This window comes from Polistes canadensis, unplaced genomic scaffold, assembly GCF_001313835.1.
Source record: "Polistes canadensis isolate GaletaPanama2010 unplaced genomic scaffold, ASM131383v1 scaffold_151, whole genome shotgun sequence".
NCBI lineage: Eukaryota > Metazoa > Arthropoda > Insecta > Hymenoptera > Vespidae > Polistes > Polistes canadensis.
Window position 1 is genome coordinate 292,447 of NW_014569698.1, and position 14,428 is coordinate 306,874.

Genomic DNA, 14,428 nt, shown 5'->3' on the forward strand with positions numbered 1-14,428 from the left:
TTTGTCTACGGGAGAAAAAAATTAATATATTTAAAATTACACAATAGAAAATTAATATTTATTTCGACTAATATATAATAATATAAATTCCATAAAAAATCAACAATTTTCGTAGTACAAAACAATTTCATTCTTCGTATTAAGAAATATAGTAAAAAAAGAAACAACACCCTCCTCCCCTTCTTTTACTTTGTAATTTTATTTTTTAATTAAAAAATATTACCCCTTTAACGTGTATTCGTCGTTTAGCGAACGAATAGACAGATTACATAATATAATTTCATTTGATTATTTGAAAAAAAGAAAAGTTAGAGATCGGTATAGGTAATAAAAATCATGCATTCTTATTTATTGATTTTATATATACATGTGTATATGTGTATGTGAGTTTATTGAGTAGAGGAGGGGAAATTCGAATTAAATTTTTACAAAAGAATAGGAAAGTGAGTAAAAGACGAAAAAGAAGAAAAAGAAGAAAAAAAAGTGTTGTAATGGAATTTTCTCGAATAATCGAAGCGGAAGTTGAGAGATGTATATCGTAATATATTCTCTCGTCAAATCGATCATCTAAGGAGAGTGGTGTGATATCATTCACCAATCGAGCGAGCCAATAGCATCGGTTTAACTGTCAGCATCCAGACGTACGAGTTTCAAAGGGCGTCTAAACACGATCGTAGAATCGAACACGCGTAAACGTTGTAAGCTCAGCGATTATACACATGCCCGTGCGTTCATGCTCATTCGAGATCCTACTCTCTGCGTAATTTCGATCTTCTCTCTTTCCCTTTCTCTAACTAACTATCTATCTATCTATCTATCTATCTATATCTGTATCTATATCTATCTATCTATTTGTGTGTCTCTTTGAGTTTAATCTCGGTCGAAATACACAGAGATTGAATGTTAAAGAGAGAGAGAGGGGGGAGGGGGGAGGGATGAAAGGACTGATGATTAATCAATTTTGTAATTTCAATTTGATCTTGTTTGATTAATCATATGCATCGATATTTAATATATCAATATATTATTGAGATTATTTTAATATTTTATTATATTTTGTTATTTTTACTATGCTTTTATATATATATATAAATGAAATTTACGTTGGAACTTGTTGTATTTAGACTTGATTTCTTTTTAATTTTGTTTTTTATATGAATCTTATCTTCTCAGTATTTTTTACATAATTTATTTATTTAGGTGTTTGGGGTAAAGTTTTTATATAGTACATTTTTATGGATAATTTATTTATTAATAAAATTTTATTATTCGGTGTATCTCATTATTTTTTGTTAACTTTAATTTTGATTGCTTTAGTAAAGATAAGTATGCATTTTTTAATTATTTTGAAGACAAAATATTGGCATATTTATTTTTAATTAGGTTTTCAATTATATATATTGTACTATAATATATCTTTTAATGTTCTATCATATAATAATTGGACTTTTTTTAATCGTACTTATTTAATTTTTTTATCGAAGAAATCATCTAAATCTCAAGATTACACCTATAAAGTTTCCATGGAAAATTTTCGAGACGGACGAAGAAGCGAAAAGAAGGAAAGTAATTATTCAAACTTATCGACCGTTTGAAAATTTTCGTTTAAGATTCTAGATAGAAATACGAACGGATCTTTCTCTTTGTACTTTCCTATAGATCTTTCGAATTTTCTCATGGCTTTAACCGATTTCAAAAAGAAAGTTGGATAGAAAATTTTCAAGCCAACTACGAGTTAACGTATTTTTATCTCATAAATCAATCTTTTTTCAAACAAAAAAAAAAATAAAGAAAAAGAAACACTGAGAACAAAATTGTATATATCTTGGAATAAAATTTCTAGAGATCATCAGATTTATAAAAGATCTATATAGCAATGACATATATATCAAAAGATCTCTTGTAAAAATGTAATTAAATTCAATTTAATTAAATTTAATTTAACATTATATAATTTTAAAGCATTTTATATATACATTAATTTTTGACATCACATATTTGTCTCCGGGAGAAAAAAATTAATATATTTAAAATTATAATAGAAAAAAATTAATAATTATTTCGACTAATATATATAAATTCCATAAAAAATCAACAATATTCGAAGTACAAAACAATTTCATTCTTTGTATTAAGAAATATAATAAAAAAAGAAGAAAAAAAAAACTAAAGCAAGTTAAAAAGTATGAAAAAAAAACAAAAAAAAACCATACTTTCCTTCAACAAAACTTTTCTAGATTCAACTTGAAAGAAGAATACAAATTTTAATAGTATAATTTTGGTTGTGCTGACCGATCTCGTAAAGAAGTTGGATAGAAAATCGTAGAGGACACGCGAGTTAACATCGAGACTTTTCTCCCCTACATTTACCCTTCTCACTACTCCCTCTCTTTCTTTCTTTCTTTCTTTTTTTCTTCCTTTCTTTCTTTCTTTTTCTTTCGTTCGTTCTCTCCTTATACACTCACCCTTTCAGAAAACTCTGGCGCGCAAGTACAGTGGAGGGATAAGCTTTAGTGTGGCAGAGTAACTCGGAGGACGAAGAACGTATATACGAACGTAGGGACGGATCGATCCGTGGCCTCTGGAGGGGGATAGAGGTGCCGTAAAAGAGAGAGAGAGAGAGAGAAAGAAAGAGAGAGAGAGAGACTAATCACGCATACAAACTTTGACAATAAGACAAAAAGAGATGGAGAATGATACACATACATTTACGAATTAAGTGAGAAAGAGAGAAGAATACACACACATATACGAATTAAGTACAATAGAGAGAGAGAGAGAGAGAGAGAGAGAGAGAGAGAGAGAGAGAAAGAGTGAGGTAGAGAGGGATGAAGGAAGATATACACATACACGTATATATAAATTGAGAAAGAGAGAGAAAGAGATATACCTATACATGTACGTATAAATTGAGAAAGAGAGAAAGAGAAACACACGTATACACGTAAACATATATACATATATATATATTAAAAGAGTGAGAAAGATAGAAGTATGTGTGTAGAGTATGAGAAAGAAATAAACGTGCACATTGATAAAAGGTGGGGAAAAATGTACACAAGGATAGGAATATAGAAGTAATACAAGTAAAATGGTGATGGTGTTGGTATCGGTGATGGTAGTGGTGGTGGTAGTGGTGGTGGTGGGAAAAGCAGATACCAAGTGAGAAGGATAGAGGTCCTGTCGGTTTAGTGCGCCGTCGCGACGCCGAGCATCGTCGAAAGCAGCCGAGCGAGCGTCGTCGTTGCTGCTGCTGCTGCTGCTGCTGTTTCTGTTGCTGGTGGTGGTGGTGGTGGTGGTGCTGGTGCTACTTCTGTTGATGGTGGTGGTAGTGGTGGTGGTATTGGAAGTAAGGGTGAGGATGATGGTGATGGTGGTTGGTGGTGGTGGTGGTAGTGGTGGTTGTGCTACTGCTTCTCCTCCTAATGGTGGTGGGGAGATCAACCCTCTTTCTCTATCCCTATCTTTATCTCTCTTTCACTCCCACTTGTTCTCTCTTTCCTCTCCTTCTCTCTCTCTTTCTCTTTCGCGTGTGGTGGGTTTGCAAAAACAAGCATACGGAGATCCCCAGTAGTAGCAGCCCGGTACGCAGAGCAGACGAGAACGTCAAACCGGTCGGCACTCGCGTTCAGGTTAAACGTGACCACGCGATTGATTCTTCTTCTTTTCGTAATTTTTCCTATTTTCTTTTTTTTTTATCTACTCAACTTTTTCCATATCCTACCCTTTGTTTAATCTCTTTTATTATTTTCTTTCTCTTTTGTTTTCGTTTTTTTTTGTTGTTCATTTACATATTTGTATTCTCCTTGGTTTTCATTTTTTCTTTCTTCCAGCTCACATTTTGTTTGATTTGTTTGTTTGTTTTCTATTATTGCTTTCTTTCCTTTTTTTTTTTTTTTTTTCTTTTACCTATACATTGTTTCCATTCGCTCGTTTTTTTGTTATTAATTTTGTTTTTTTTTTTTTTGGGGTTAAGGGATAGGGGTAAATCTTTCATTCCTTTTTATCCCATTATATTATTACGTACGTGAACATTCGTAATTTTTATTGTTTGTTCTCTGTTTTATATATCTTCAGGATCCCATAAAAAAAAGAAAGAAACGATCATCGTCAGATCTATGTTGCGAAAATCATTGTGTGTTTCTCTTTGTACGTTTTAACCTTAATAGACAACGTCATAGCAGAAACTGTATCCTACCACGTCACCTCACGTGTCACCTACGCGTGATAACACACGTCGTATTAACTTAAATATTCTACGTCTTACGTTGGACAAGGACACACTTCGTTGGAATAACAAGAGAGAGAGAGAGAAAGAGAGAGAGAGAGAGAGAGAGAGAGAGAGAGGGAGAGAGACAGAACAAAAAATTCTCTTTTATTGTTCTTTTATTGTTTTTTTTTTTTTTTTTTTGAAGATGAGAGATAAAGATTGAAATTAGAATAAATTTATTCTCGAAGACTTGTCACCGTCGGATTAATCATGCTACGTGAACATTGTCTACCTTCCTTCTCTTTTCTTTCTTTATTTATTTTTTCAAAAGAAAACAGAGAAAATGAAAGAGAGAGTGAGAGAGAGAAGAAAAGGGGGAGGCATTGATTTAAAAGAAATGACGTCGAGTAGAAATTGAACGAGCGATTTTTAAAGGAAATGATTTTTAAGTGATGATTGGCGTTCAGTGAATTTACACATGTCAAAAGTTCTTCAGTGATTCAATGATGATCATCACAAGTGTGTTATTAACGTTCAATATTTCTAGAAACAAATTGGTGTGTTATAACAAATTAAAAACAATGAGCAAGAAATAAACAATATGAGAGCATAATAATTCCTGTCGGGAAAGTAAATTTAAAAAAATAAAAAAAATAATTACAAAAATAATAATAATAATAATAATAAAAATAACAATAATATATTAATGATGATAATAAAATAATAACGTAATCATATAAGTGACCATTAATGTATGTTATTAGAGAATAACATTTCCTCTAATTTCGTGTTGATGATTTAACTTACAAACACACATATGTATTGTACATATGCATACGACATAAATACGTATACACATATGTATATATATATATATACATATATATATATATATATATGCATATGTACGTGAAGATATATGCGTGCACTTAAGTACACAGTCGTAGATAATCGTGTATCCTGATTGTCGTGTATATCCCTGTAACTCGTGCGCTAACAGGAAGGCTCCGTGTTTGTCACGTTTTCGACTAGAGGAGGGTGAGTTTGGGGAGGTGGAGGGGTGGCGGTGTGGGTGCGCTTGAAGAGGGGTTGGTTGAATCGGCGCGGAGCGTGTTTCGGACAATACAGATTATTCCGTGCACGAAGATTACTGGATGCACTGTGAGTACCAGACAAGCAACAGTATAGGATATATTACGAAAAGGGTTGCCACACAATCGAGGGTGGTTTGTGTAGGTGTTTTTTAGTGTTTGAAAAAAGAAGAGGATTTGCAACAACCTTCGTCTCTCAGTCATTTATCCACAAGTAAGAAATAATATTATTTTTATTTTATTTAAAAATATTTCTTTTTAACGTGTTCGTTTAATTTTTTGGGTATTGTCATATGTGTGATTAGTTTTCATATTAGATTTAAATATATGTGATAGAGAATATCGTGTGTGTTGGATAAAAAGAGAAGAGAATGAAATTTAGTTATAGTATAAGTAAAAATGTAAATTAGATTTATTGATAATACGATACGATATAGTATATAAATTTAAATACACGATATAATGTTTTAATATACGCAGATGAAAAATTAAAATAATCTTATTACGATTAGAGTAACAAACTAGTTTCATAATAATAATAATAATAATGATTTTATAATCAAAATGTAGACATTTTATTAATTTGTAATGTTGCTTAAAGTTGACAAGTTACTTGTTAATTATAAAATAATATGTTAGGATAAGTTGAACGAAATAAACTCTGATTAGAAATCTTGAATCATGAGTTACACAGAAGGAGAAGAATTTCATGGAAAGTAGTTATCGGTTCATGCTAAGAGAGAGAGAGTGTGCAGTTTATGGGATGCACTTGGTGTAATAAGGAACATCATTAGAGTCTGGATATTATCCTTAAAGTATTTTAAAGATCAGAACGATGGAGGTCCTGCAAGTGTACGACTCCCTGTCGTCCTTTTCACTACGACGAAAGTTTTCACGAATATCGCGATAACACAAGTGTTTGTAAGAATCTTTTAAAATGAATGAACGAACAAACAAACGAACGAATGAATAAATGAATGAATGAATGAATGAATGAATGAAATCTTAATAATTAAGTATATACGTATTATTACTTATATTATATATTTATAAAAAAATATATATAATACATATATATATAAGTTTATATATAAATCAGAAGATCGTTTCTTTGAACGTAATATATTGCACGCGTTAGTTCAATTTATTCGAGAGAAAGAAAATATTTCATTCTACTTTTCTCTTCTCTGGAATATCATATTTGATCAAAGTCAAAAAGATAGGAATCCACATCTTCTTGTCATTCGCATGATTACTTTCCATATAAATACGTACAAACGAAAACGCGTATATAACTAATAATAAATCACGTCTTGTTATTCCTTATGACATCTTTTTTTTTTATTCTTTCATTTTATTCAGACAAACGCCATATACTTTATTATTACTCTCTCCCTCTCTGTTTTTTTTTTCTTTTACTTTTATTATGGAATACAAAAATAGAAATAAAATTTAAATGATTTCGAGTTAACATAGTTAAATTGTACATTTGTAATAAGTTTATATTCAGTGAATTAACACAGTTGGTATCGTTAATGAAGTACTTAAGCTCTACGCATGATAATGAAACGTTTATTCTAGTCTACTCTACTTTACTAATCATCATCTTGTAGGCTCCTGTATTAGAGAGAACTGGAAACTGTTTGAATTTTGTTCCATAAGTTTGCACGAAATTGCATCGCACGAGTTCGGGTACCAGGAGTAAGATTTCTGCAAACGTAGTATTAAATCGACATCATCGTGTTGAACTTTCCAGTTATCTCTCTGCTGTTGGTCTATGTGTTTCTCTTTCTATCTATGTTATATATCTATCTCTCTCGTTTTCATTCTCTTACTCTCATTGGTAATCACCACTTTGCTCATCTTTACCAAAGATGGGGTATATACTCATACATATTTCTTCTTCCTTCTCTTTCTAACTATATATATATATATATATACAATATATATGTGCTATGGTAGATGCTATTCATCTTTCATCGTTTAAATTTCATTAAACAATTCTTTAAGGTTGTAGTAGTGATGTTACTATTGCTGCTACTGCTGCTGCTGCTTCTGCTGTTGATGTTGGTGTTGCTGTTGGTGTTCTATCGTAAATCGAACGAGTAAGCTTCTCGTATAAATATTGTACGTGCTGCGGAAAGATTTACGTCAATCACATTCCCAATGTAAAATAGTCGAATAAATCGTTCCCAATAATCACAGTCCTTTCAATTTCGTCCGTATTTTTATCCTTACTTTATATTTAATTATCTTTTCATTTATAATTAGATAGAGTTTAGGTTGAAAGTTTGAAATCTTTAGATAGATTTCGAAAAATTAGGATATTTTTGTATAAAGAAAAATCAAATGATTTTCTATGCGAGTAAATGTTATAGATTTATTTGTTTAGAAAAATAGAAAAACGTATTTGTAATACATTTTATATATTTCGTATTAATTTGTTTTTTTTTTTTTTAAATCAAGGAACGAGTAATTTTTCTTCAAATTGCTCTTTAATCGGAAATATCGTTTTTTTATTTATTTTTCTCGTCTACGTTCAGCCAAAAGTCATTAACCATATTTTCTTCTTTTTTAATGAGAAAATTACATTTTTTTTAATCTACTAATTTTTATTTCTTAAAAAGCATCAATATTAATGTGTAAAAGGATTAACAAAAAGCATACTTTTTCGAAACTTGATTTTATACAATTACTTATTTCTACGAAGAGGAATCATTCAAATTACCATAAATGTTTGTTAGTGACTTTTGACTGAACGTAGACGATATTTTTCTAGAAAGGATATATAAGTAATAATGAGAATGGAATATGAGACATCGTAAATCGCAAATACGAAAAAAGAGAGAGAAAAAAAGAGAAAAAGAAAAGAAAAGAAAAGAAGAAGAAGAAAAGATGGCAGAAAGATACAATGCTGCAATATCACACGATGCGACTAACTGCAAATGAGTTTTTAATGTCTGGAATTTGCAGGTAAATAATACTTTAATGGCGAAAGAGAGAGAGAGAGAGAGAGAGAGAGAGAGAGAGAGAGAGAGTATTTGTCTCGTGTAATGTGTGTATCCCTCGAGTATCCGTTAGCACACTTATTTTTCAACGACTATAAGTGTCCTATCGTTATCATCTAAAGTAAAACGATCAAATCCTTTTTATTGTATAATTTCGTATATATACATATGTATATTTATATATATGCTATGTTCTATACGATAAAATTTAATATATCAATTTACATATTTAATTATCTTAATGTATTTGTATTCGTAAGAATTTGGAAATATTTTATTACAAAAAGTTATTGATATATTTTTTTTAAATCAACAGTTGAGAGATACGAATATTTCTGTGATTCATTTTTAATGTTAACAAATTGTTTACGTATGCATAATTAATATAAATATTTGTAAATAATCATGCATGAATTTATATGAACGTATGCGTGTGTTTGCAGGTCTGTGTGAATCCGTTTGTGTTTGTGTATGTTTATGTATGTACATTGAAACTCGATGAACTTTCAAACGATTCAAGTTAAAATCGTAGCACGTACGTATGTATGTATGTATGTAGGTATATACTTATAAGTATATATGTACATAGTACTAACGTTCAGGAACGAGCTACTACTTTCTACGAGTTCACTTAGCACCGCGGTTATTTTAATTAAACTTCGAAAGTTGGTCAGTGAGCTGGGTTGCGAGCAGTCGATTGAATTTCCAGTCTCCTCGTTGAAGTCAGGAAGGGTCTGAAACAAAAAATATAAAATTTCTTTCGACTCTCTTTAGTTCTCTCCCTCTCTTTCTCTCTCTTTCTCTTTCATTCTCTTGTCCCCTTTTTCTTATTTATATATTATTTTTTTTTTTCACTTTAATAACTTTTTGTTTTATCACGAAATCAGTAAGTCTCTCGATTTTATTACTTCGTATATGTAATTATAAAAAAAAAAACATCAAATCGATGTGTAAATATGGTACACAAGTAAGTAAAGAAAACGGATTTTTTTCTTACATTCCAATAAAAATTATTACTAATTTCGCAAAAAATCGAAGTTTAATTTTCTTCATTCTCTCTCTAGTGTATACTCATATAAAATAAATGTTAAAATATATCATTACAGATATATACGCAATGAAAAAATAAATTTATTTCGAATCTTCATAATCCTATTTTTTTTTTCCTTACACTCCGATAATTATTAACTAGCGTGGTACTTGGTGAAAATTCGAAGTTAGCTTTCTCAATTTTTTTTTTGTTTATAGTTATATTTCTTCCTTTTATTTTATTCTTATTTTTGTTTTTTGTTTTGTTACACTCCAATAATTTGTCAGTCGTGTAGAGCGTTTAGTGAAAAATCAAAGTTTACTCTAGATTCTTTAGAGTATACACGTATTATATATACAAACTTGTACACTAAAATAAATAAATATACACAAACATACACACCAATAGACATATAAAGGATGGGTTTATTGTCTCCTAAGCCAAAAGAAGCAAAATTCATTGGAGAACACGAGATATGGGTTCTGTTAACCGGGTGCACCTGAAAACTGTAACTGCAACGCAACAATAGAGAGTAACACAACAAATACATACATACATACATACATACACACACACACATACATATATAAATACACCAACTGCAATCTACTAGGAAGGAAAAGTACACGGGTGCAATGGCAATGCTAGGTAGAAACGCTTTCGAAAACATATTTCTAGGAAATGGTTGTAAATATTTTCAACCTTAGCGTTACCACTACTTCTATCTAGCCACACACATTTTCCGTAATTTCACCTATTGGAATAAACAGGACTCTCTTCTTCTCCATCTCTTTATTTCTTTCTTTCTTTCTTTCCTTCGAAACGATAATTCTATGGAATACATGTTCACTAATCAGTATATACATTATCCTCATGGTATAGTAAATACCTTTTGTCCGATCTTCTCCTTTAAATAGCAAACGTATAAACCTACCCCCTACTAACAAACCACCCCTACTACTACTATTACTACTATTTACAAAGCAAAAGTTACAATCTCGTTGTGCACATATTCTCTATCGTTTCCCTATCTATTTTTCTTTCTATGTTATATTTTATTTCATTCTATTTTTTTTTTATTTCCCAATGATGATTATTTTTGTTAGTTTCGTTACTCTGTTTCTCTTTGAATCCCTCTCTTCTTTCTCTTTCCCATGTTCCATTATATGTCGTTCCAATAGTGCTGCTACAGATCAAACTTCCTTTGTATAGAATTATCAAACTGAACGTACTCTCTATTTCTCTTTCACTCACTCACTCACTGTTAAACATACGTCAGCTACACAAACACATAGATAGAGAGAAAGAAAGAGAGAGAGAGAGAGAGAGAGAGAGAGGAATAATGGAACAGTGATAAAGAGTGAGTGAGTGAGAGAGAAAGGAAAAAAGATAGTCTAGGATAATAATGGAAGCATAATTGGATGACCTGAAAGATTTTATAGAAGGGCAAAGCAGTGATAGTATTGGGAGGGTTAAGAGTTAGGTTCATCCTACCGACGACATCGTTTCCTCCCTGTCAAGAACTAGGAAACTCGATAATAACGATTTATTAACAAGAACGTAGAGTAGAAAAAAGAAAAAGAAAGAGAAAGAGAGAGAGAGAGAGACAGAGATATGGACAACAAGGTTCTTTAACATGAATTACAGAAAATGTAGAAAGAGAAATAGAAAGAGAGAAAAAGAAAAAAATAAAGAGAGAGAGAGAGAGAGAGAAATAAAATGAAAGGAAAATATAAAGAAGGAGTAGTCCTTAGATTCGAAGACATTTCTACATCGAAAAAGCTCGTTTCTGAGGCTCTGCAACGAGGAGAACCTCCTCCATTCCTTTTTTGCAAGATGGTTAGACTAGGTCGATGAATAAGAGAGCAGGAAATGTGTGTGTGTGTGAGAGAGAGAGAGAATAAAACGTGTCTCAAAATCGATCGTAACTCATTCCTTGAAAAACATGGAAACGTTTCATGCATGATTTTACATACTTTCTTCTTGTGATAGGTATTAGATATGAAAAGGTGGTTTATATAGCTTTTATCAAAATTTATTTTATAATGTATATTTTGATGTTTATATGAATGAAATCAAATTGTAGAAAAAATATAGTTTTTTTGTTTTCTTTTTTATATTAATAAATATTATATTCGTCTCACAAAATATAATAATATATAATTTTTCTATCTCTTTTATTTTCAACTTAATATTGATATATATATATAGATAATATAATAATAAGAGGAAGGCAAATAAGGTTAAAATACTTGTAAAATATGCAAAATGGGAATAATTTATTTTGTTATTATTATCATTAACAATTAATATTGAAATAATTATAAGATATATAAAAATCTACACATAATTTATTACTGATCTATTCATGAAAGAGTATTTACTATTATGAACGAATAGAAAAATAAAATGTATATGTAAATAATTTAAAAAAAATACTGAATCACACAAATGAGTACAAAAGAAACTATATATAATTGATTACTTTTCTCTTTTATTTTTTATCGAGTAATAGTACGTCATCGTTCCTTTTTAGACATCGGAGAGAGTTATCCAAAGAGTAAGAGTTAGATAGTTACCAAGCGAACAAGTTACCTTGTCTTTAATTATTAAAAGCGGCTAATTGCGTTCGTCCTCGTATAATCCCGGAACCGATAAATATTTATTATCCTACATTATTAACTTCTGTTCGTTCTCATACCATTTGTGTCCTTATTTCTCTCTTGGTACATTCACATACATCTTTAAATAGATCTTTTTTTCCACCGTATAGTAATCTCTTATCAATTAACAAGTATTATACCTTTATATTTTCTTATTAAAAAATATTAAATTAAATCGATCTCTTTCTCTTTCGAGAGAGAATAAGAATACACGTACGCGAACGACAAAATCAATAATAACTATAGTCAACTACGATCTAGATTTTCTAATATCTAATTTAATTTATCGACTTATATTTTATTTATTATTTTTATTTTAACATCACACACAATTTTTCTACATAAATTCTATTTATTCATCATACACAGAGTACACTTTTATTACGTAGAAAATAAGAAAATCTTAAACACAATAATTCTATAATCGTAATCACGAAACAAAGAATGAATATACGAATTCGCGTAAATTTTGTTATTAAATTTTCTTTACAACAAAAAATCCATTCGTTTATTCGATCGCGAATAGTTTTCATTCGTCGATCTATTCACGAATTCATTTTTATCCTGCGGCGTTATACTTGGCTCCCTGAAAAAAAAAAAAAAAAAAAAGAAATAAAAGACTCTGGTAAAAAAATTGTAATCGTTAAAAAAGAGAAAAATGTTAAAAACATCCTGTCGAACGTGTGATATAATCTAAGGACTGACAGGTTTCTAGGAAGTGTCGAATAAGTCCGTAGAATGAATATGGGGTAAGCGGGGGTGGGGGGAGTGGGGGGAGAGTGTAAGAAAGAAAAGAAGGAGTTGGGTAGAGAGAAGGATTTTAACAGAGTGGGTGGAATTCAGAATCGAGCTGTCATCTCTCGGTAGTGTGCAACCCTCGGTAAGACAGGGGGTGGAACGATAAAGGTGAAAAATATTGTTGTTTCCTACGAGTTCAAGGGTTACGGTTGGCTGCTTCCTTCTTTTTCTTATTCTTATTCTTATTCCTCTTCCTCTTCCTCGTCGTCGTTGTCGTCTTGGTCTTGTTACTCACCCCTCTTTCCATTCACCCAACCCGCTTTTACCTTCCTTTACTGCATGAACGAACGAGTTCACTCACTCACTCACTTTCTATCATGTTCTATCTCTCATACATTATCTTTCTCTTTCTCTTTTATATTTTTCTTTTCTCTTTCACATATTTACTTTCTTTCTTTCTTTATGAAATTGTCTTTTTCTTTATCTCTCTCTCTCTGTATATATTTGATATATTCTTTCTGTTAATCAAAGTCTCTCTCTTTCACATTCGTTCTTACCCCTCTCGTTAAATTATTATCTTTTTTTTTTTAATCATTCTTATATTATATTTATTACTCCTATCCTTTCTCTCTCTTTCTCTTTATTTCTTTCTTTCTTTCTTTCTTCTTCTAGTCCTTTCCAGATTCTTTCTCCCTTTTTTCTCTATACTATTTCTTCGTTCATTCGTTCATTGGTTGGTTGGTTGGTTCGTTCGTTCGTTCGTTCGTTCGGGCAGATTCCCAGGATGCATCCAGAGTCAATTTCGTTCGGCTCGGTTCGCGCGATTTTTCCAATCGGCTATCTCGGCTTCGAACAACGGGCCACGGTACTCTACTGGTTGTTAAAAACAAAAATAAAAAAATAGAAGAAAAAACAAAAAGAAGGAGGAAAAAAAAATATATATATAAAAGAGGAAGCAAAAACAAAAATGGGAGAAGAATATAAAAGAGAGAGATAGAGAGAGAGAGAGAGAGAGAGAGAGAGAGAGAGAGAGAGAAAGAGAAAGAGAGGGAGAGAGTGAGAGTGAGAGAGAGAATGGAAAAAGCATGATACACAGAGGCAACCCTGGAAATCTCCTGAGATTTCTGGATAAGCGTACCTTCGCGAGAGACGAGAAGGTTAATCTCGACTCAGTTCTCCTGTTTTCTATCCTCTATCTCTTTTCTATCTCTTTTTATCTCATCTCATCTCTTACTATCTCTTTTTATCTCATTCTATCCCTTTCTATCTCTTTCTATCTCTTTCTATCTTTCTTTATTTTTCTCCCTTCCCTGTTTCTCTTTCTATTCTTAAAACTTCTTTTCCCTATTTTACCCATGAGAGAGAGAGAGAGAGAGAGAGAAACGAAGAAACGTCGTTGGTCGAAAATTTATGGACTGGCTTCGTCCTCGTACCTTTTTCAATAATAATCGCCTGGGAGAAGCTGTCTTTTACATCGTCGAACGAAAAATAGTCGATCTCTCTCTCTCTCTCTCTCTCTCTCTCTCTCCCTCTGAAGAAGGAGAACAAAAGGAGAATAATATTCTTCTTGACAGATTGTTAATCTTCAAGGAAACTTGACATGTAACTTTGAAGTTAACTAATCCTATTGTATATATATATATATTATATATATATTTTATATATTATATAATATCTGTTTTTTTTAT

At 31.1% G+C, this 14,428-nt stretch overlaps 1 long non-coding RNA gene across 4 annotated transcripts in view; it reads left to right on the forward strand.

The window, feature by feature from the left end:
* Positions 1-3,412: 3,412 nt before the first annotated feature.
* LOC106788720 overlaps positions 3,413-14,428 on the forward strand; it is a 63,888-nt gene continuing 52,872 nt past the window's right edge. The window contains exons 1-2 of one of the 4 annotated variants that reach the window (XR_001381935.1): positions 3,413-3,431; positions 4,542-5,515. This is a non-coding gene — a long non-coding RNA (uncharacterized LOC106788720). Of the gene's footprint in view, positions 3,432-3,478; positions 3,670-4,077; positions 5,516-14,428 lie in introns of those variants that run through there. The other 3 variants (XR_001381934.1, XR_001381932.1, XR_001381933.1) reach the window with 3 other exon arrangements.